The following is a 20,827-nucleotide window of genomic DNA, read 5'->3' on the forward strand; positions in this document are numbered from 1 at the left end:
GCCGCCTATTAAATGACAAAACGCAACCGCAGAGCATACAAAGAAAACACAAAAGAATCGCAGGCAAGTTGATTTATTTTTCATTCTCATTAAAAAAAAAATACCCAACGGAGCTTCACATCGCAATACCCACGTGTGGGTGCCGAGAGAGAGAGAGGGAGAGAGCGGAGCGTTAATCAGTGGAGTCGTGGCTCCTGCCCGCAAGGCCTCTGTCTCTCTCTCTCTCTCCACGTCTCGCGCACCCTTCCTGGCCACCTCGACAGCGTTCCCCGTTTTTTTTAAATCCAGGAACAATGCGTATCAAGGCCTACTGCCCGAGTGGCCGCGTGTAATGTGGATCTTTGTGGGATTCATTCCTCCAATGCCCCTTTTTTTTCTCTATGATCTTTTTTGTGTGCGCTCATCATTTCCGTGGCAGTAAATATTTTAAATTGCACAGGAGACCGGAATATTGTGTACATCATGGCCCACCTATTTATGCATTAATAATTGTGCACGTTTGCGGCGTTAATGTGTACGTGTAGGTCTTCTATTTCTTTGTGTTGATGCGAGATCGAATTAATGGTTGGAAAAAAAAACATTGCGATATGAAACACAGCAAAGAAAACACTGCAAAGTGCATTAGATGCATCTGTCAATCATCCCGAGCTTTATAATCATAACATCTGGGTTTGTATTCAAATCTTCCGCTAATGAGATATTTCCACGACTGTTTATGATTCTCAGGTTGGGAGAGAAAGGTGCAATGGATAGCCGCGCTGCACTAAGAACACAGTGACCCACGTTCAATTCCCTGGTCAGAGATGAAATCGTTGGTGTGCGATTTCGGAGCCAGTCCTGCCTCCTCCCTTCACCAACCTTCGCATCGTGAAGTTGGATCATACAACCCCCCACTGGCTTCCCGTTTACCATCGCTGTCTTTTCAAACACCTGACACTGCGAGTCTTTAAATCTCTCCATGGCCTTGCCACACCTCATCTCGCCTCTCTCATCTCCTTTCCTATCCCCTCCTCTCCTCCTCTTCGTTCCCAATCTCTTCATTCTCTCTCCATCCCTCCGCCTCCCTGTGCCCAATCCTATTTCCACTTCTTCTCTCTCCTTGCACCCCTCCACTGGAATCAACTTCCCCTGTACATCGAGCAGCACTGCCCCTAGACTCAGCACTGACCATAGACTCAGCACTGACCATAGACTCAGCACTGCCTATAGAATCAACACTGCCCATAGACTCAGCACTGCACCATAGGCTCAACACTGCACGATAGACTCAACACTGCCCATAGACTCAACACTGCCCATAGACTCACCACTGTCCATAGACTCAACACTGCCCATAGACTCAGCACTGCACCATAGATTCAGCACTCCCCATAGATTCAACACTGCACCATAGAATCGACACTGCACCATAAACTCAACACTGCCAAAATACTTAACAAAGGCCCATATACTCAAGACTGCCAATATACTCAACAATGACCCATAGACTCAAGACTGCCAATATACTCAATAATGGACCGTTGACTCAAGACTGCCCACAGACACAACACTGCCCTATAGACTCAACACTGCCCATAGACTCAACACTGCCCTATAGACTCAACACTGCCCATAGACTCAACACTGCCAATATACTCAACACTGCCCATAGACTCAACACTGCCCTATAGACTCAACACTGCCCATAGACTCAACGCTGCCCATAGACTCAACACTGCCTATAGACTCAACACTGCCAATATACTCAACACTGCCCATAGACTTAACACTGCCCTATAGACTCAACACTGCCCATAGACTCAACACTGCCCATAGACTCAACACTGCCCATAGACTCAACACTGCACCATAGACTCAACACGGCCCCATTAACACAACACTACCCTATAGACTCAACACTACCCTATAGACTCAACACTGCCCTATAGACTCAACACTGCCCATGTACATTAATCAGTACCCCCCACCACTTAAACTCGTTCCGTTACTCTCTCAAAGCCTAACCTCTTGCCTATCGCCCATTCCCTTCCTCTTCACTCGCCCCTCCACTCCTTCCCATCCCTCCCCTACCCTATAGTGACCCCCACGTGACCTCTATTGTGGTAACTCATGCCTCAGGCCGTTGCAGGCTCCCTGTCGATCTAAATCACGAAAAAAAATGTGTTACTGCGACCTATAAATATAAACTAAGATAAGAAAGGCCTCCACAAGTCGCTAGAGCAATGCCTGTAGATATCCCCTCTAGACAGTTGTATGTATGTTGAACTTCTATCGCACCGTACTTAGCCTATTGTGCTCACTGGAGGTGCGCGGAAGGACAACAAACTAAACACAAAAGGCAAAGAGAAGTTTAAGAATAGGTGTTACGCTTTCTGGCAATAAAACAAGGTGTCAAGATGTTCAAACGCCAAATAGATAGGTTTTTCAAGGAATCAAGTGTGGTTAATGCAGACTTGATTCCTTGAAACACCTATCTATTTGGTGTTTGAACATCTTGACACCTGTTTTTTTTTGCCAGAAAGGGTAAAACCTTTTCTCATTTTTTCATACCTTGATACTGGAAAAAAGGTCCTACGATAGTATCTCTGAGGCGTACTTTTCCACTCCGTTCAGTCGTCTCCGCTTGAGCAACTTCGGTTACGTACGGTGCAAAGGAAGTTCAACATACACGCGTACGTTTTTATAAAGATGTGAGGACACCCAAACTTTACCCCACACACAATGTCCCGACGAGAGCTAAAAATACGTTACCTTGCAGTGGAGACATTCTTGTCAATGCTCGTGGGTGCACACACAATAACGATCATTCTCGAGATTAATTAACAACACTGCTTAATTCCCTGCCACAGGACGGGCAAAACGAATAACGAACAGGGACTTAATTCGCAATGTTCATTGCCCCATTAACCCCATCATCCACGGACCCGTTTATGTTTGTCGACACCATTTCGGAGAGTTGGGCACTCCAACATCGCAGTATTATGCAACGGTCGGTCGGGGTGGTTAGGGCGAGCGAGACCGCGCGTGTCAACGTAGACCCCTCTCGGTCACGAGTGTCACTCGAACCAAGAGGTGGGCAGCAATTAAAGGAACGCGAGCGAATGATCTTGACGGGCATGTTAATTTCTGCAAGCTCTTTGTTGTTGTTGTTGCTGGTGCTGCTACTCCCACCCGCTCGCCGACGCTTTGCTTACAATGTGTTGTTGTTGTACATTCAGGTTCGAGCCGTGGGTTCTGGTACCAAATTCCTATCGCTGTGTATATATTTTTTATTAAATATATAAAAAATAATGTTCCGTTTTTTTTCTCTTACCCTCGTATTTTAATGACAACAATTCAGTTTGTATATTAATATTATTACTACCATTCTCTTGCTTAGTTTTTGTGTTAGAATTGTGCTTTTCTCCTAAACAACGACAGTGAAATAAATCGTACACGTTAGGCTTCACGAAGACACTCTTTTGCCAATACTGCACGGGACACAGTTGCGTATCAGCACCGACCTGCATGAGCAACCCACACCCAGAGCGCTTCGTGTGCCAGGTGTGTTGTTTGGCACGACGTCCGACGTTTCGCAGCCACAACCCAAAATCAACATCGCACACGAATGTGGTTCTCGTTGTGTGGACCGCAATGAGGTTGTAGGCTGAGCAGAATTTTAACCGAGACGCTTTTTGTGCCTTGCACTGGCTTCCGGAGACACGGGTTACATTTAGACACCCTTTGATACCCAAACAGTATTGTCAATTGGATAGCATTGAATCATCATGAATTGGAATCATAATAATTACTTTCACCAAGTAATTAATTATGCCAGAGGGCTTGCAGGTGATTCTGTTTAAACATCAGTGTTTAGACAGGGCTATAATGTCATACCATGTTTTAATACTCGACGTAATGATGTTCTGTAGACTGAAAAGATCGCCCTCTATTCCCACTTCTCTCTCCCTCCCTCTCTCTCCCTCCTCTCTATCTGTTGCCAATTGCCCGATCTGGTGGTACCGCTCTAGAGATGGCAGTTGTGCGGATCACGCCCGGAAAGTAGAAATCTAATCAGCGAGTTTCTTAATCGCAGATTCATTGCGACCCCGAGTTCTAATCCGCATATTAAAACGGGATTACGACCGACTTAAACGTCGGCCAATATATTATTTTATTTAATACTAAGTCTGGAAAGATGCCACGCAATGTATACGTGAAATGCACAGACTGCACATGTACAGACGATATGTTTATCCGACCTGCCTATATTGTATCTGTCCATTTACGCGATCTAACCCCCCCCCCCAAAAAAAAAAAACCCTGTATTATGGATTTATCCTCCGTGTGAAACGCCACGTTCGAGACGGCCTCTTGCGATAAGAATGAAGCGAAATACAAAAACTAACTAAAATAACAATTTGCTGGGGGTCTTTTTTTTTCTTTCTCTGCCACTCTTTTGTCGATCCACCGCTGGACGAGGGCCTCTCCCCCCACGCTGCCGTTGCGATCTTGAAGGGGGTTGACTGGACGGAGCTTCATCCACGCTGGTTCGGTGGTGAGGGCAGCAAGCACGGACGTCGGATGGGGAGTTGCAGCACATTGGATATTGCTGTGCCCTGCCCCCACCACACAGGGCAGCAGCCCATGGCACCTGTTGTCATGCACGGCGCTCTCAACCATCCCCCAAGCAGCTCGCCGTAATCGACGCCGCTGGGCTTCCGAGATTGGATGCATTCTGGGCGATTTATCGGCGACTTAAAAGGCACGGAGCAGGGCGATCCGTTTATGGACACCCCACAAAAAAAACAAGGGACATTATGGATGGTAAACAGCATCTTGTTTCGAAGCCTCGACACCAATCTCATTACCCTCATTCAATATTTTAACCGTCTGCTTTGTGCGGTATGGGGCCATCCCTTTTCGCAATATTTTAATTGTGCGGTTGAGCAGAGATTAAGAGGCCTATTATACATCGGTGGGGTATCTATGAATGTATCACCCTGTGAACATGCGTGCTCAATGCTTGCTGTATTAATAGCGCGATGCGACGTAGCCTTCATTCAATTTGAAGCCACTCATTGACCGATGTGCAATTTGATGAATAGTGACGATGCCGGTGATGATGGTGACTACATAACGGTTGTGTGTCAATTCGGTCAATATTAATATATACTCCTGAACGCCGCATGTTATTCATCACAACATAAGACACACAATCCCTGCCGTGGCGTCGCGTCCTGTATGAATGTTGCTCACATGCGTGTGTGTTGGTATGCGTGTGTTTGCGGTGGTAGTGTAGCGGTTGGCGCGCTGCGAACCTGGCGACCCGAGTTAGATTCCCGCTCACGGCCAACACCAGTTGGCGATTATCTGAACCGGTCCTGGGCCTCCCCGTGTTCGACTCAGCCTTTAATGAGTACCTGGTGTCACGTGTAAAAAAAACATCACTTTTCCCCGACAGTCTGGTAAAGGCTATTCGGGGGACCTTTGTCTTTGTGTGGCAACACCAGTTCAATTCGTGGCCATAGGAATTGAACTATGGCCAGGAATCGTGTGGCAACATTGGCGACGAATTCTATCCGAACAGATCCTGGCCATCTCAGCCTTAAATGAGTACTCTGGTGAAGTGTGTAACCGTCACCGCTGGGGAGACGTATGTGACCAGGCACGGTGCTGAACATACCACCCCTCTCCTGCGTGATGTAGGCTTCAACAGGTGCTCACAAACTGCACTTATCAGCTTTACGTTTCGCTTAGGTTCTATTTTGATATATTTGCGAGTGTAGTTTTCGTTTTATGTACAGCGCTTTGAGATACAGTAGAGGTTATTATAGAATTACTTTCTCCACCATTAATTAAAGTCATGCGGAGGGATCTTTGTGTTTGTATACATTGCGAGATAAGTAAAGGGGCAGCTGTGGAATGACTGGCACACGCCACTGTTAGCAGAAAGGGCCTCCACTAGAGAGAGTTCTCAACAGCCCCCACCCCCTCCTCAAGGGTATTTGGTCTACTCTTCCACGTTCAGCCAGACGTCTTGGGAAGAGGTGAGAACAGCCGCCTTTAACTCCACATCGAGGTTTTTTTGGAATAGACCGCTTAAATATAAATGTGTCGTTAAACCCGCCACCACCCGACACAGCCAATAAATACGGTTTATCACGTGAACAAAAACATGCCGATACGTTATGAGTTCACCGGTGTATTGGAGAGTAAACCCACAACATGTACGATTCGAGTATGACGTTTTGCCGGCAATTACAACCATCCTCATCAGGCTGCTCTATCGTGGATAATATTGGTTAATGAGGAAGACTACGTGTTCAATTTAACTCCACAGTTGCCCGCAACCTGCCGATCGGGCAGCCGTGGTGAACTCTCCACTGCTAAGTGGACAAAGGCAGAGTCACTAAAGAGACCCTCGCCCCATTGTTTTAACTGCCGCGCTCGAAAATTGAACGCGCGGATCTCTGGTTCCCAAGCCCCGTGTTTGATGACCGTCATGCCAAAGCAGCCATCCCGCACACAAAAGAACCAAGACCTAATAATAATCTAAATAATGAAATGGACGATGTTGGTGAAAACCATCAACTTTAAACGTAAACAAAAGCCAGAGGGTAATGAGTTTTAGACCGATATCTTAATGTGCGTGTAAAAAAATATATATTTCATACGCATGCATTTTCAACGCCAAGCCCTATTCATCCTGAGGCATTACTTTGTATGGCACTCCAACTGTTTTCATAGCACAGCATCTATTATTTATTGCTCAAATGCTTGTGCAGATGGAATGCCTGAATTATGGGAACCATCTGCTCTGCTTCGTCTGTGCGAGGAGCACGAGTTTCTGGGAGTCTATATCTTGTTCATTTGCCGTGTTTGCCGCCGAAAGAAATATTAACAAAGTAAAAAAACGTGAGCATCTTGACCATTCTTATTTCAAAAATATGATACGCGGAGTATTTGTTTAAATTATACTGCGGTGTATTTGTTCCTTAAATCTCCCCCTCCTGCCTCTGTCGCGGTGTAGAGATGTTGACCACCTCGACTGGTATGCAGGAGACCATGGGTTCGATCCTGACTCCTGCTGTATATTTGGGTCTGGGTATCTCTCTTCCTGTGGTTGTGTGCATTTTTATCCGGGTGTGCTCCAGTTTTTTTCCTCCGCATTTAGAAATCAACATGCATTGAGAGTGTTTGGCTACTTTACATTTCCGCAGATAAGCCACTTCACCGAGCAATCATTTGCGGCCAAGTCTCTTCTAAAAAAGAGGTACATACAGTAGCTCAGTGGGCCTTACCTAGTAAAATAAAAAAAATATATAGTTTCGTTTAATTTTCAGCTTATTGCACCCAGCAGTGTTAGCGCGTACACCGCAGCTCGCCAGCCAATTTGCAGGGTTGCACCTTTTGATTAGACGATCGAACCCGAAGTGGTAAACATATAAAGATGCAGCCCTGCAATTTCCTGCTCATGCCACTGCTTTCAGAAGAGGGCCCATCATCGAGGGAGAATTTGGCCCTTAGTTCTAGATTTGAAGCTTTCGTGACTGCAAGGATTCATATTCTTAGGTTTTTTCGGTAAAGTCACGTAGGTAAAAATTAATAATAAAATCATAGAAATAATAATAGAAATAAAATTATAAATCACGACGTTTCTTGATACAGTATCACTTGATAGAGTAAATCTAGCTATGACGGTCCCTCCTGATGACGGAGACTTGTGTTGCCTCCGAAACGTCGTGATTTATTATTTTATTTTACTTTTATTAATTTTAATTTTAATTTTTTACCTACGTGACTTTACCGAAAAAAACCTAAGAATATTGGCCCTTAGTCTTCCACGCTGTCCAGATGTCTTGGAAGATGTGGGTGCACCCCCACTAGCCCCACCGTCAACGACCCGCCGATCAACTGCGCTGCACATATTTTATACCTTGAATGTTGGACGGAGGCAGTGGGGCGTAGGGGGGTATTTTAAGGATGTTTCCACATTTACGCGTGAACCCAACGGCAGCATCCTTCCGACAATCCGCTTCGCTTTTGCACGTCCAGCGCCTTCACCTCTCCTTGACAAATCTTCAAGCTCGCGTTTAACAGCGAGGGGGATGCGTGCCCTGCTTTGTGTGCGTCGCAGTAAGAGCTCAACACGCAGGTTTTGTACTCTTAGTTTTTTCGGTAAAGTCACGTAGGTAAAAAATGAAATTAAATTTAATAAAAATAAAATAATAAAAAATCACGACGTTTCGGAGGCAACACAAGTCTCCGTCATCAGGTGGGACCGTATTTTATTAATTTTAATTTCATTTTTTTACCTACGTGACTTTACCGATAAAACATAGAGTATGAATCCTTGCAGTCACAAACGCTTCAAATCTAGAACGCAGGTTTTGGTTTTTCCTGCAGCCGATATTACGATTCATGTTGGGGCCCCAACGCAAAAAGGTCGATGTTGAAAGATAACAGCCGTTTTGTTATTTCCAATCGTGTCTCCCGAGAGGGTGCGCCACAGTCGTTCACGCAACTGCTCTCCGAACGCGGCAAGGCAAGTTCGATTTTCCCGGCCGCACGGCTAACATCAGTGGCGCCCGATATCCGCTGGGTTCACCCCTTCCACCAACCTGCACAGACCAGTGAAACGAAGTATGGTCCAATGACCCAAAGGCACGGCCGAGGCATTCATCCAGTAGCCTGTTTGCTGGAAAATCTGTGAAAGAAGAGCTTCGTAGCTTATCGGATTCCTCCAATGTAAATAAATATGAAGAATTCTGAATAGTCTGTTCTGTACATAACCGTGTCTGTTTCTAATACATCTTTAAGACCAAGAGCAACACTGCATTTTTGTTATTTTGGATATTTGATTAGATTCGGAGACATATTTAGTAATACTAATTCCATTTAACTCGAACACTTTCACATTGCATTCATCATACTCTGTTCAAATAAAGTTTTGCTGGCTGGCACGCGGGTGCGCGGGCAGGCAAGTGTATTCCGCGCAAAAGCGATAGAGTAGGAAGGTGAGGGAGGGAGATGGAGGAGGGAGATGGAGGAGGGAGATGGAGGAGATGGAGGAGGGAGGGACCGAGAAGAAGAGAGAGGGACAGAGAGAGAGAAAGGGCATGAAACGAAGAGAAACGAGCAAAATGGAAAGAGGAGAGAGATGGAAAGTGACGAGTGGGTGCTTGGGAGAATTGGAGAGAGGCAAGAGATATTTAGAAGGGGACAGTGAGAGGTGGGAATTGGGAGAGCGAAGGTGAGAGAAACGGGGAGGGGAGGGGAGGGATGTGTGAGATCCAGAGGAGGGGGGAGATGGGATTGAGAAACAGATATAGACAGAGACAAAGTGAGAAATCGATAAAAAGTGGGATGTGTACAGCACAGAGAAGGCAATAGATAGGTGGGGAGATAGTGCTCGAATACGGCACGAGAGAAAGTGTGGCTGGCTGGCATGAAGAGTTACGTCCACAGGACCTGCGGGGATCTTTACCTTCTATAAATACCTGCATTGGTAGTTGACAATGGCGCATGGGTTTACGGTAATGTTTTCGCCATGTATTATCCATCCAAAGTAAATTAATGCGTCATTGTCACAGTACACCCGTGAGCCAGATATAAGTTAGTGGGGGGGGGAGGGGAATGAAAAGTGCAATTGGAGTGGCAAAATTGCCCACTTAGAGTAATGATGCACATCTTGAAGACGTATAAATGCATTTTCTTTTGTGTTTCATTCCTATAAATTGTTGGTTAGCACAGCATGCGAGCAACTTTCATGAGTAATCTCACCGATTTAAAGGAACAACTGCACGCAAAGGCAGCCGTCTCCTTTGCTGTAGGAGTGCGCGGTTATGGCGCTGTGCTACAAACCTGGACACCTCGGTTCAATTCCCCTTCACGGTCAACACCGGTGACGATTATCTGAAGCAGTCCTGGGTCTCCCTCGAGGTCAACTCAGCTTCAAATGAGTACCTGGTGCGGTGTGTAAAAAATCGCCACAAGGGAGACAAAGGTGGCCCTGTGTGATGCTGCCGACCCACTCCCTGACATGCCATGCAGGCCTTCACAGGTGCTCGCTAACCGGACTTGTCCCAACACTCTATGGAGGCTATACGTCTGTGTACTGTCTGGGATCGATTGGTAGTGTAGTGGCAAGCACACTACGAACTCGACGACCAGAGGTTCATTCCTGCTCACGGCCAACATCGGGATTGGTGCTGGCCACTTGCCCCCTCGTGTGCAGTCACGGACTTAATAGGTGCTCGCTAAAACGGCACTTGCACCGAGAGCCTGTGGGAGTGTATAGGGGGAATTTTGTTTTGACTCCATACGTGGAACAAAAAACGGTAGCAAAAGCTCCAAAACATTCCGTGACATCTTCTATCTAAACCAATTCTGTGAATCCCCTAGGTTGGCTCAGCCTTAAATGGCTACACCCCTGCACTGTGCGAACATAAGCCCTTGGTGAGACGTATGGCCTTAATAGCAAATGTTCGCTGCACTTTGCCCCCACTGGTTTAAAAAGAGAATTTACGGAGCGCTATTTTTTTCGTGCATTCACCAACAGTCTCCAAAGGCATTTTGTGCCCTGCGTGCGATGGCTGAAAGTCCATCATGTTCTGCTCGCTGTGTAGCTATGTTGAGATCAATAAGCCCGAAAAGTACTTGTTATTTTTTTCGGGACTTCTGGTGGTTTCTTTAAGTTGTTGTTGTTGTTGTCGAGAATCACCACAGTTCATCGAAGTGAGTTGCTCACACAGGCAGACCAGGAGCAATTACCCTCTCCAAAGTGCAGGACGGATTCCCAATAAGTCGCCGGCCCAAGCGTTGTCCTCCAATAATTTATCACGGCAGTTCAGCGCGGGCCAGCGTAATATTATTACACGAGGGTTTTTCTCTCTTCACCCCCCCCCCCCAACCTCTCTCTCTCACCTCTCGGTCTTAGAATTCCCTAGGCTGGAAGAGAGAAGTGAATTGTGTCACAGTTCGCACACAGGTGCTTTTTTAACGCATGTTCTGTCCGCGTGTGCCGTTACGAATCGAGCAGCTATAATCGCCAGAGCCTTGACAATTACTCACCTGTCCGTCTATCTCTACATATCTCACGAAACTGCCAATACCTATCTGCTTACCTCCCTGTATACATGTACATGTGACGAACAAAAAAAACGCAACACACTTGACAACAACAGTGGCCTGAAAATAAAATACATTTATAACAGTTAACATTTTGGCCAATGTTCTTAGCCCAGTCACTAATGACTGCACAAAATCATGAATTTAAATTTGGTTTTTCCTTTAGTACGGCTGATTTCAGATCTGAAAAAAAAAACAAGTGATGATTTGGTTGTCTTGCAACAATTTTCATATCGTATTAGAAAGTGTGATGGCTAGTATGAAAGAGATAAAAATGCCTCCCTTGAAGGGTTTTTCTGCAAATGTTCTGTGAGGTTTCTGATCATATTCTTTATCTCCAAGACGATGCCGATAGCACATTCGGAATACATTTCTAACTCTCTTGAACTTTTAACTTTTGTACTTTTTTTTCGTGCAAACCCATGCTTGCTCGAACATTATTATTATTAGGCTCGCGTCACGGTGGGTTTCATACCGAGCGGTGCCTGAAAAGGGTAGAAGCGCAGTCCTGCAATAGCTCGCTCACCTCCCCGCTGGCAGAAGGGCCTCCACTAGAGGAAGCGCTGGAAAGCCCCCCCCCCCCCCCCTCTTTGGCCTACTCTGCCCAGGGCTGGCAATACTCTCCAGAAGAGGTTGGAGTCCCACACTTTACCCCACCCGTAACGTGACATGCCGAACGGTCCACTTCACTGTGGTTGTTGCATTTTTTTTGTACATACTGCTGGGCGGGCAGACGATGGGGCTGGGTGAAGCTCGCTCCGTTGTCTCAAATACCGCGACCTCTGCGTTTCAAGTCGAGCGTGCTAACCGTGTAAATCACGGCAGTATCCTCCTGGCAATCTGCGTGTGCCCGCTAACAAGCTCGTGTGGGACGGTAAAGGTGTAGCATTCCAGTTGTGTAGCTACAAGATAAGAGGCGTTTTTGTTATTCATAATAAAGGTTTTGGGTTTAGATTGGTCACCCCGTGCGATCTAACCCAAACATCTTTATTATGAATAATATTCGGTCACGAACGTCTACGTGTTAGGCCTTTTTTATTGTTCACATCGTTAAGAGTGGGTGGAGTCGTGACGCGAATATTGTTACCTGGACCCGGTGATCATGAGCGGCTAGTGACATATCTGAACCGGCGCCGGGTCCACCCCTTCAGCCAACTCACGTTCTCTTGCGCCAACAGTTTACACCACAGCAGCATCGCCGCCTGAAAGCGAACTATAACAAGAACACTTTCAACTTGTCATGCACTCCACAATGTCCGCTCACTCTCTCAAAGGGGAGAGGCCAAACTCACGAGGTGCGAGGAGTAACTCGGGACAAGAGGACACGTTATCCACCAGGCGGTGAGCCAAATCCCACCCCTTTCCCAAGCTCTGCAGTCCTCTATATATTAAGGTGTTAAAGGATAATTAATGAGAGTTTTACTTGAGGGTTGAAAGCGGAGGGCCAGGAGAAACCCAACGTGCGCGAAGGTGGAATCCAATCGATTCCACATGGACAGAACAGGTGGCAGGCCACGTTTTATGTACCGCCGTCTCCTGGCGAGCCAGGGTATGGCACCTTAAACGCCTGTGGGAAGAGAGTTTCACAGCATTCGTGTGATCCTATACCTGCCAACCCCTTATGAGTGTCCTACCTTATTACAGACCAATTCAGACCTTATTGGTCATCCCCGTGTCCCTTATAAATCTCAACGTTCATCGTACAAAGTCTCATCACAAGCGAGAAACACAAACAAATAGAAAAACTAGTTTTGTCCGTATTGAAACAGCCGTACGCCGCCGAATGGACCTGAAAACTCAATTTCCCTGGAAAAGAATACGGAGTAACCCGTATGGGTTGACAGCTTTGTGATCCACTAACTCTCACCGCTTCCATGGTGCTTGATTACAGGCCACCCGGCGTTAACGGTAAAAAAAAATAATGCATCAAGAACTAAACGCTTTGCGCTAACAGATGAGATGGTGGGGGGGGGGCTTCTTGTAAAATCCAGCTCTTAATGCTGACTGCCATTTTAAAGTCACATTTGGTTACTCTGTTTATTAAGAATTAGAAAAAAACGACAGTATCTGCAATGCTCTTGATTTGGAACGGTTCCAGCAAGCACGGCCCTCCAGTATTATCAATCAATCCCCGTCACATCTCATTTTGCCCAGGCACTAATAGTGAGGAGCCACCGGCCCGACCACGAGACGGAGCGTCTTGTTACGCAGCATAATATCGGTCTCCAGAGGCTTCGCCGGAATGTAAGCTGTGTTACCGGGGCTTGAGAAATGAGTCCAAAGCTACCCCATTGCACATGATTAAAAAAAAAAAGAGGCAAACACCATGCCTGCATCCATCTTGTTCCTCGCCTCATATCTCCGCCAACAAAAAAAATATTTTTCTCCGTCAAGCTTTTTTTTCTTTCGACGAAACTTTCGAGTGTTGAAAAATGTGCCGATTTTGACGAAACGGCCTGATGCCTCCCCCAGGGATTTAAGAGTGTTGCGTCAGGCATCGCAGCAACGGGACGTGTCCTATTTGAGGGTAAATGAACGCCGCGGAGATGGGAGGCACGGAATCGGGTGACGGTGGTTGTAAGCGTCGCAGGTTCGTGACAAAAGGGCCATGGCTTGGGACAGGCCTTCATCCACGGCTGATGATGATCAGTTGTATTATGTTACGGTACCATGTACGTGGATAGGGTGGGTGAGTGGGTGGGGAGTGGTGGGGGAAAAAAAATGTGTGATGGCCGAGGATGGCGACGGGGGTGAAACGAAGGAACGGAACTCGTCCCACAATGGGCATCTATTGCAGGGACGGAGCGATGGAGATTTTGCCATCGAGTGATGGAGAGAATTGGCCAGGGCTTGGCTCAGCCTTTATCTGGCAATGGGTTGAGCATGGCTAATTAGACTGATATAAGAGACAATGAGCTGGCACTGCTGAGATCCTGGCTTTGCATCTTTTAGCCCCGCCCACCCCCCCCAACACGTTCCATTCATTGGCTACCACATTCAGAGAAGCCCCTCCCCCCTTAACTTGTATTTAAGAGCTCGCCTCTTTGGAATTTTGCGTCACTGGTTACAGTAAATCTAGCTGCGACGGTCCCACCTGATGACGGAGACTTGTGTTACCTCCGAAACGTCGTGATTTTTTATTTTATTATTATTTTTTAGCTACGTGACTTTACCGAAAAATCTAAGAGTATGAATCCTTGCACTCACGAAAGCTTCAAATCTAGAATTTGCATATGAGGTTTAAGTCACTGTGGGTGATTTAAACTGGGTGCTTCTAAAGTGTAGTGAGTTGGTCGTCTCGGCCTGGTCACCAATGACTTTGCGATGAAGTTGTTGTTATTTATGCATTTTTAACTCTCTCTCTCTACAGCTTATTCTACTGCTGAAAAAAATGCTGGTCTGATATGCAACCAACACCCAACGTGTGCCGTAGTACAGATAAAAGTGGACATTTATTTAAATTTGGGATGTAGTTCTACAGCATCAACGTCCGACGTCTGTTCTCTCTCACAATGTGGTGCATGGCTTAGCCGCGAAGGCTCTGCGTGTAAAGTTATCGTGACATGAAACCAATAGTGTTACTTGGTGGGGTGGAAACGCCAGCAACTTAAGACATAAGTGTATGTGATCTAAAACTCATTATAGCGATTTCCCTATAGAATGAGGAAGTGTTCAATGAATGCAATGGAGCAAAGTCTGAAAGCTGCGTGTGGGGAAGTTCAGGACCGAGGCCAAGGAGGAGGCGATTTGTATTACACCGAGAATGTGGTGGCAGGGTGGAAACCGGCTGCCCCTCACCCCCCTCCACACACACACAACATGCGGTGGTGGAGTTGATTGGCTGGGAACCTTCGAGCATCTTCAAGATTCCCGGAGTCGCCACGGTGGCGAGATGTTGACTCCCTCCCCTAGTATGCAGGAGGTTGTGGGTTCGATCCCAACCCTGACGCCCGCTGTATATTCGGAGTTTGCGTATCTCTCTCACCGTGGTTGTGTGGATTTTTCGCCGTTGTTTCGGCTGCCGCTCCTCTGGATCGCAAGTCCAGTGCGCTGCTAACCGCTACACCGCTGTGGCGGCATACAATATTCACATTTGTTTTGATTTTTAAAATTGTTTTTGTACAAATGACTGGGCGACAAAACAAATATTTATTTCCGCCGAGTCTTAGCTCGCAAACATTCTCGAGGTCCGTTCCTCGGGATCTCTGGCATTTCTGATTCAGCGAACCTTGATCATCTCCCACACCAGAACGTTCCAGCAGTGAAGATTGAAAAAGTCCATGTGGCTCCCCTCTCCTCCCCTGCCTTGCAGGTGTTATCTCACGAACGCCGCCTGCGGAACCAATAATGCTCAGAACAAAAACTTCAATCGGATAAGCGATCCCAGCCATTGTACGAGAACGAAAATAACTTCCTGACCTGCCATCGGGGATGGGCGATGTGATGTTTTTTGAGACATCATTTAGTCGTAACGACGTCACATTACGGTACCAATGTCCTCGCGGGGGGGGGGGGGGGGTACAATCGCTGCATCCCAATCCTCCTGCCGCCCCCCCCCCCCCATTTGCACGAATGCTTGCGCAAGATACGGAAGGTCAGCATGCGGCATTGTGCAAGCCAGGACAACCCCAACAGCAGCGTCAATCCTGCTCGCGCGGTTAGTGGCATTCCGACGTTTCGCTCAACGCGCCTCGGGAGGGAGAGCTTCTATCGGCTCGCAAATTCTATGGAAGCCTTCCAAGAACTTTAATTCTAGATTTGAAGCTTTCGTGACTGCAATGATTCATATTCTTAGGTTTTTTCGGTGAAGTCACGTAGGTAAACATTTTTTTTTAATTAATAAAAGTAAAATATCGTCGTGATTTTTTATTTTATTTTTATCTTACTTTTATTAATTTAATTTCTTTTTACCTACGCGACTTTACCGAAAAAACCGAAGAATATGAATACCTTCCAAGAACGTCGAACCTCGTGCCGAAGAGTGCGCGTGGGCAACCAGGACACCGCTTGGGGGAAGGTTCCAGATGGGTGTGAAGTTCTTCGTGCGAGGGAAGGAGAGGGGGTGGTAACCGAGAGGCATTACTTTCGAGGGGAGTTGGCGCGGGTGGGGTGGGTGGTGTCGCGTCTCTCGTAAAAATTAACATCGCCGTAAACGTCGTCGTAAACGTCGTCGTAATTGACATCGTGGCGTTGAATTGAGCTGCCCAATGGAAGCGTTGTCGTCACCCCCCCTCCCTCCCTCCTCGCCTCCCCCCTCGCCTCCCCCCTCACCTACCCCCAGAGCACCCCTCCCCACCCAGCCCGGCCTAACCAAGCAACACTGTAGAACACTAATAAACCTAATTATTATACATTATTAAAATGCGGGGTGCCCACAGACTCCAAGGGCCATTTGTTTCAATTTAACACGTTTGATAAACATGGCCAGTTCCCTGCCCCCGAGGGGGTGTGAATGCATTATTGCTGTACAATTGCCATTACCTCCCTTTCCACTCTGTTTCATTCACAAAAAAAGCATCTCGCTGACTGCATGCCTCTACGGAGAAAATGCTGAAATAATGAATGCTCTCGAAAATAGGTGGCTTGTTTAAAAAAAAAATTCTAAAACATTTCTTATAGCAAAGAATGATCCCATGATGCTCCACACACATAGAACAATATGCCAATTGGCTATTGGCGATTGCATTTCGCTGCTCAGACGTTGCTAAGCACAGGCACAAAGGCCCAAAGCTCTTGGCGGCCAATAACAAACGGCACTTAAATAGTTGTAATGGGCATTACGAATGCACCTATCCCTCATTTTTAAATCCTCTTCGTATGGCTGCTGATGTTGATGTAGAGCAACAGCTGGAATTTTACACTTAGGTGGTTGATCCAGACGATTGCATCAGGAGTAGTGGAGTGTGTGCATCATCACCACCAGGTATCAGCATCTGCTGCTGCTGCCACGGTTTGTGTGCAGATGCGGTTCAGGGGTTGTGTTCCCAGAAGCTTCAGAGTGGGAGATCGAAGGCAGAGATCTTCTGCGTTGTCGCGGTCTTTCGCGAGGAGGTGTTTGTGGCTTCTCGTGAACTCCATTCGGCTTCGCAAGCAGCATCAATCGTCGTGAGGCTTGAAGTGGCGTTGTTGACGGCTAAGTGGCTGAATCCAATAGGCCTTGCTGCCGCGTGACTTCAAGTGGTGGTGGCGATGGTGAGGGACGTTATTGACATCCTCTTACTGGGTGTGGAGACGCACGTTTCTCACGAATGGCTGGACGTTCCTGCAGGCTTGGGGTGAACGGTGTGCGACAACACGGGAAGCCCCTGGGCGTTGGGGTCAACTCGAGGATTCTAGTGATGCAGTACCTTCATTTGCAGTGTTTTACTCGGACATGTCGATATCCGTATGTTAGTTTGCGGTTCATTTACAATTAAAATTGTATTTCTAATAGCTTGCAATTGATTCTTTTTTTTGCTTTGCTTCATTTTTAAGCTGCATCAAATCGTGAGTGCGTGTGGTCATCCGCGCCGTTTATTATCGGCGCCGTTGATTATCGCGCAAGGCTATCGCAGAGGCGCCACGTCTCACGGGAGTTTCGCAGTAAGCGGGCCACGTTGCTACGTGGCTTGAGACAATTTGGACCGTGGCGCGAGCACAAAAGGAGGTCGTGGGTTCGATCCCGACCCTGACGCCTGCTGCTGCATATTTGGAGCTTGCGTATCTCACTCCCTGTGGTCGCGTGGATTTATTTCCGGGTCCTCTGGTTTTCCCTCCACATTTACAATCACCGTGGCTGCTATACATTGCTACGTGATGAGCCACTTCGTTGAGCTGTCATTTGTGACCATGTCGTTTCGGAAAAAGAGCCATATAGCATAGTAAATAGTTTACAAATGGTCTAATATTTTTCGAATAACCTCGCAATACAGTACCTTTTAACGTCCACTACGAAGCAGGTGGTGCGTGTAATGCTGTTTTTTGGACAATACCACTGTATTAACCAGGACGGCTGCTGGGGTCGAACTGTGAACCTTGGAAAGAAGAGGAAGGGGTGGGGGGGGGTTAAAATAACGATGCCAATTGCTTCAACTCCTGTGCCGAGATATTTAATAGAACTGGCAACCTCATGAGTTCAAGAACCATTGTGTTATAACCATTACACTACAGTAGCATCCCTAATGTTAAATTTCTACCTGTCCCGCACCTCCGATGTAGCACGCTTGGCAATGCACGGCGTGAAAGGAGTTCTACATAGATACTATCTACCCTTTACATGTTTACAGATGGCGTTAGTCATCTGAAAAAAAAACAGTGAACAAATATAAAGCAGAGTCTTCCAGAGGTACAAAAAAAACACACCCTTGCAAGGAAACACGCAACTTTTATAAATAATACACGGGACTTCATCTCAAATTATATAACACACAGAGTACATTTTCCAAAAAAAAACAGCTGCCCCATATAAAGATGTTGGAGCACAGTATTGGATTTATAACAGAAAAGAACAAAGTCTGATGAAATTATTTTGATTTGCCTCCCTTGAGCAAATCGCCTTTCTTTGGTCGCCCAAAGTTTTCCCTCCATTGTTGCTTTTTATTTCGTCGCCGATTTTTTTTGTTATCACCAATAGGAGTTTATTGCCTCATTGATCAACATGGTGTGCCATGTAACTGTGGCGCTAAATTTCCGTTGCCGTGTGATGGGGACGAGAAACGCAAGCGAACGAATGCATAAATAAACGTGATCGATCACGGCACAAGTCTTACGTCCTCATAACTGCGATGTCAAAACGGTTTTTAACGGCACCCATTTAATAAAACCTTAATAACGGGGCCATACAGGCACGCAGATATGTTCCGATCCTTCACTGGCGAGTACAGTTAAAGCGCACGTTTGTTTAATTACGCGTGCCAGACACATTGATGCAGACATCTGATTGAAGTTGGAAGGTTATGATGCTCCGTCTCACGATGAATACATGAAGAGTTTTCTTCGCAGGCTTTCATGACCGATTATTATGATTTCATAATTTGTTTATTTTGGCTTTGATTGTGTTGGTATCGTATAAAAAAAATCTCAATTTACATCTACACGATCTAACCCAAAAATAAACTAATTCTAGTTTTGAAGCTTTCGTGACTGCAAGGATTCATACTGTTAGGTTTTTTTCGGTAAAGTCACGTAGGTAAAAAAATTAAATTTAAAGTTAATAAAAGTAATAATGGAAATAAAATAAAATAATAAATCACGACGTTTCTGAGGCAACACAAGTCTCCGTCATCAGGTGGGACCGTCACAGCTAAAATTTAATGCAGACCTTGATGCAGTAATTTTAGCTGTGACGGTCCCACCTGATGACGGAGACTTGTGTTGCCTCCGAAACGTCGTGATTTATTATTTTATTTTATTTCCATTATTACTTTTATTAACTTTTAATTAAATTTTTTTACCTACTTGACTTTACCGAAAAATAGACTACTTGCGGATCAAATTAAAGAACCATACACCAACTCAATCGTGCGTACACGAGCACAAAACACCAGAAGAATATATAAGAAAATATAAAGTGACGGAAATAGTAAAACAAATATACAGAGAAGATGAATTGCACTTCCAAATTCACAGTTGTCAAATAACACTTGTCAAGCCACAGCTGCAAATGTGGCCGTAGATGACACTGAGCGTGAGTTTCAAAGCGTTGTGACGGTAAATTCAACAAATTGAGAGGACACGATGGGATTCCAGATAGTGTGTGCCACAGCAGGATGCACGCTCTGGTGGCTACCAAGTCCTCTTCTCATTCTCGGGAAGTCTACGACATGATGGTAAGCTTCCGGGAGTGGTCAGCCTACGGCGCATCTAAAGAAACCTCTGTGACCTGAGTTCGATACCAGGCCACAGCTAACACCGTTGGTGAGCGATATCCAGAGCCAGTCCAACAGCCTGCGCATTGATCAGCGTAGGCCACCACAGAGGCCCTATTTCTGTATCATCACATGAGAGAACATACAATCCCTGCCATGGTAACGCGTCCTGCATAAATGTCGTTCACGTGCGTGTGTGGGTATCTGCGTGTGAGCGGTAGTGTAGCGGTTAGCTGAACTACGAACCCGGCGACACGAGTTTGATTCCCGTTCGCGGCCGACGCCGGTGACGATTATCTGAACAGGTCCTGGGCCTCCCCTAGGTTGACTCAGTCTCAAATGAGAAGCTGGTGCGTTGTGTAAACATCGCCACTGGGGAGACAAAGGCGGTCAAGCGTGGTGCTGGCCACCCACTCCCTCGTGCGCCGTCCCGGCCTTAATAGATGCCTGCAGTCCTCTGGTGATGTATGGTCATGCAACTTTAAAAAAACCGACACTGGACAGAGATTCCTTCACTCAGCAGTGGATTGAACAAAGGGTTGCAAATCATTATTATAGGTGAGTAACAATGCTGTTAACTGCCTAAAGATGTTCTAACGTGGCACCAATGAAGCGCTGTAGTTCACAGGTGGTTGGACAAGGGGGGGAGGGGTTTAGCTTTGTAGTCAAAAGTGATGGCAGATGCTTGGAAGGAGAGCACGGTCTGTGCCAGGGTCATTTCAAATAAACCATTCGAGATGGATACGTGGACACTTTTACCGTAGTAGATTCCGACGCCTTTTTCTGTTTCTCTCTCGAAACCACAATAAACTCTTAATATCCTCTCTCTCCGTCCCTCCCTCTCTCTCTCTGTCCGTAAAAGTTAACTC

This window comes from Lethenteron reissneri, chromosome 5, assembly GCF_015708825.2.
Source record: "Lethenteron reissneri isolate LAM-NWPU_2019-01 chromosome 5, ASM1570882v1, whole genome shotgun sequence".
NCBI classification, from domain to species: Eukaryota; Metazoa; Chordata; class Hyperoartia; order Petromyzontiformes; family Petromyzontidae; genus Lethenteron; species Lethenteron reissneri.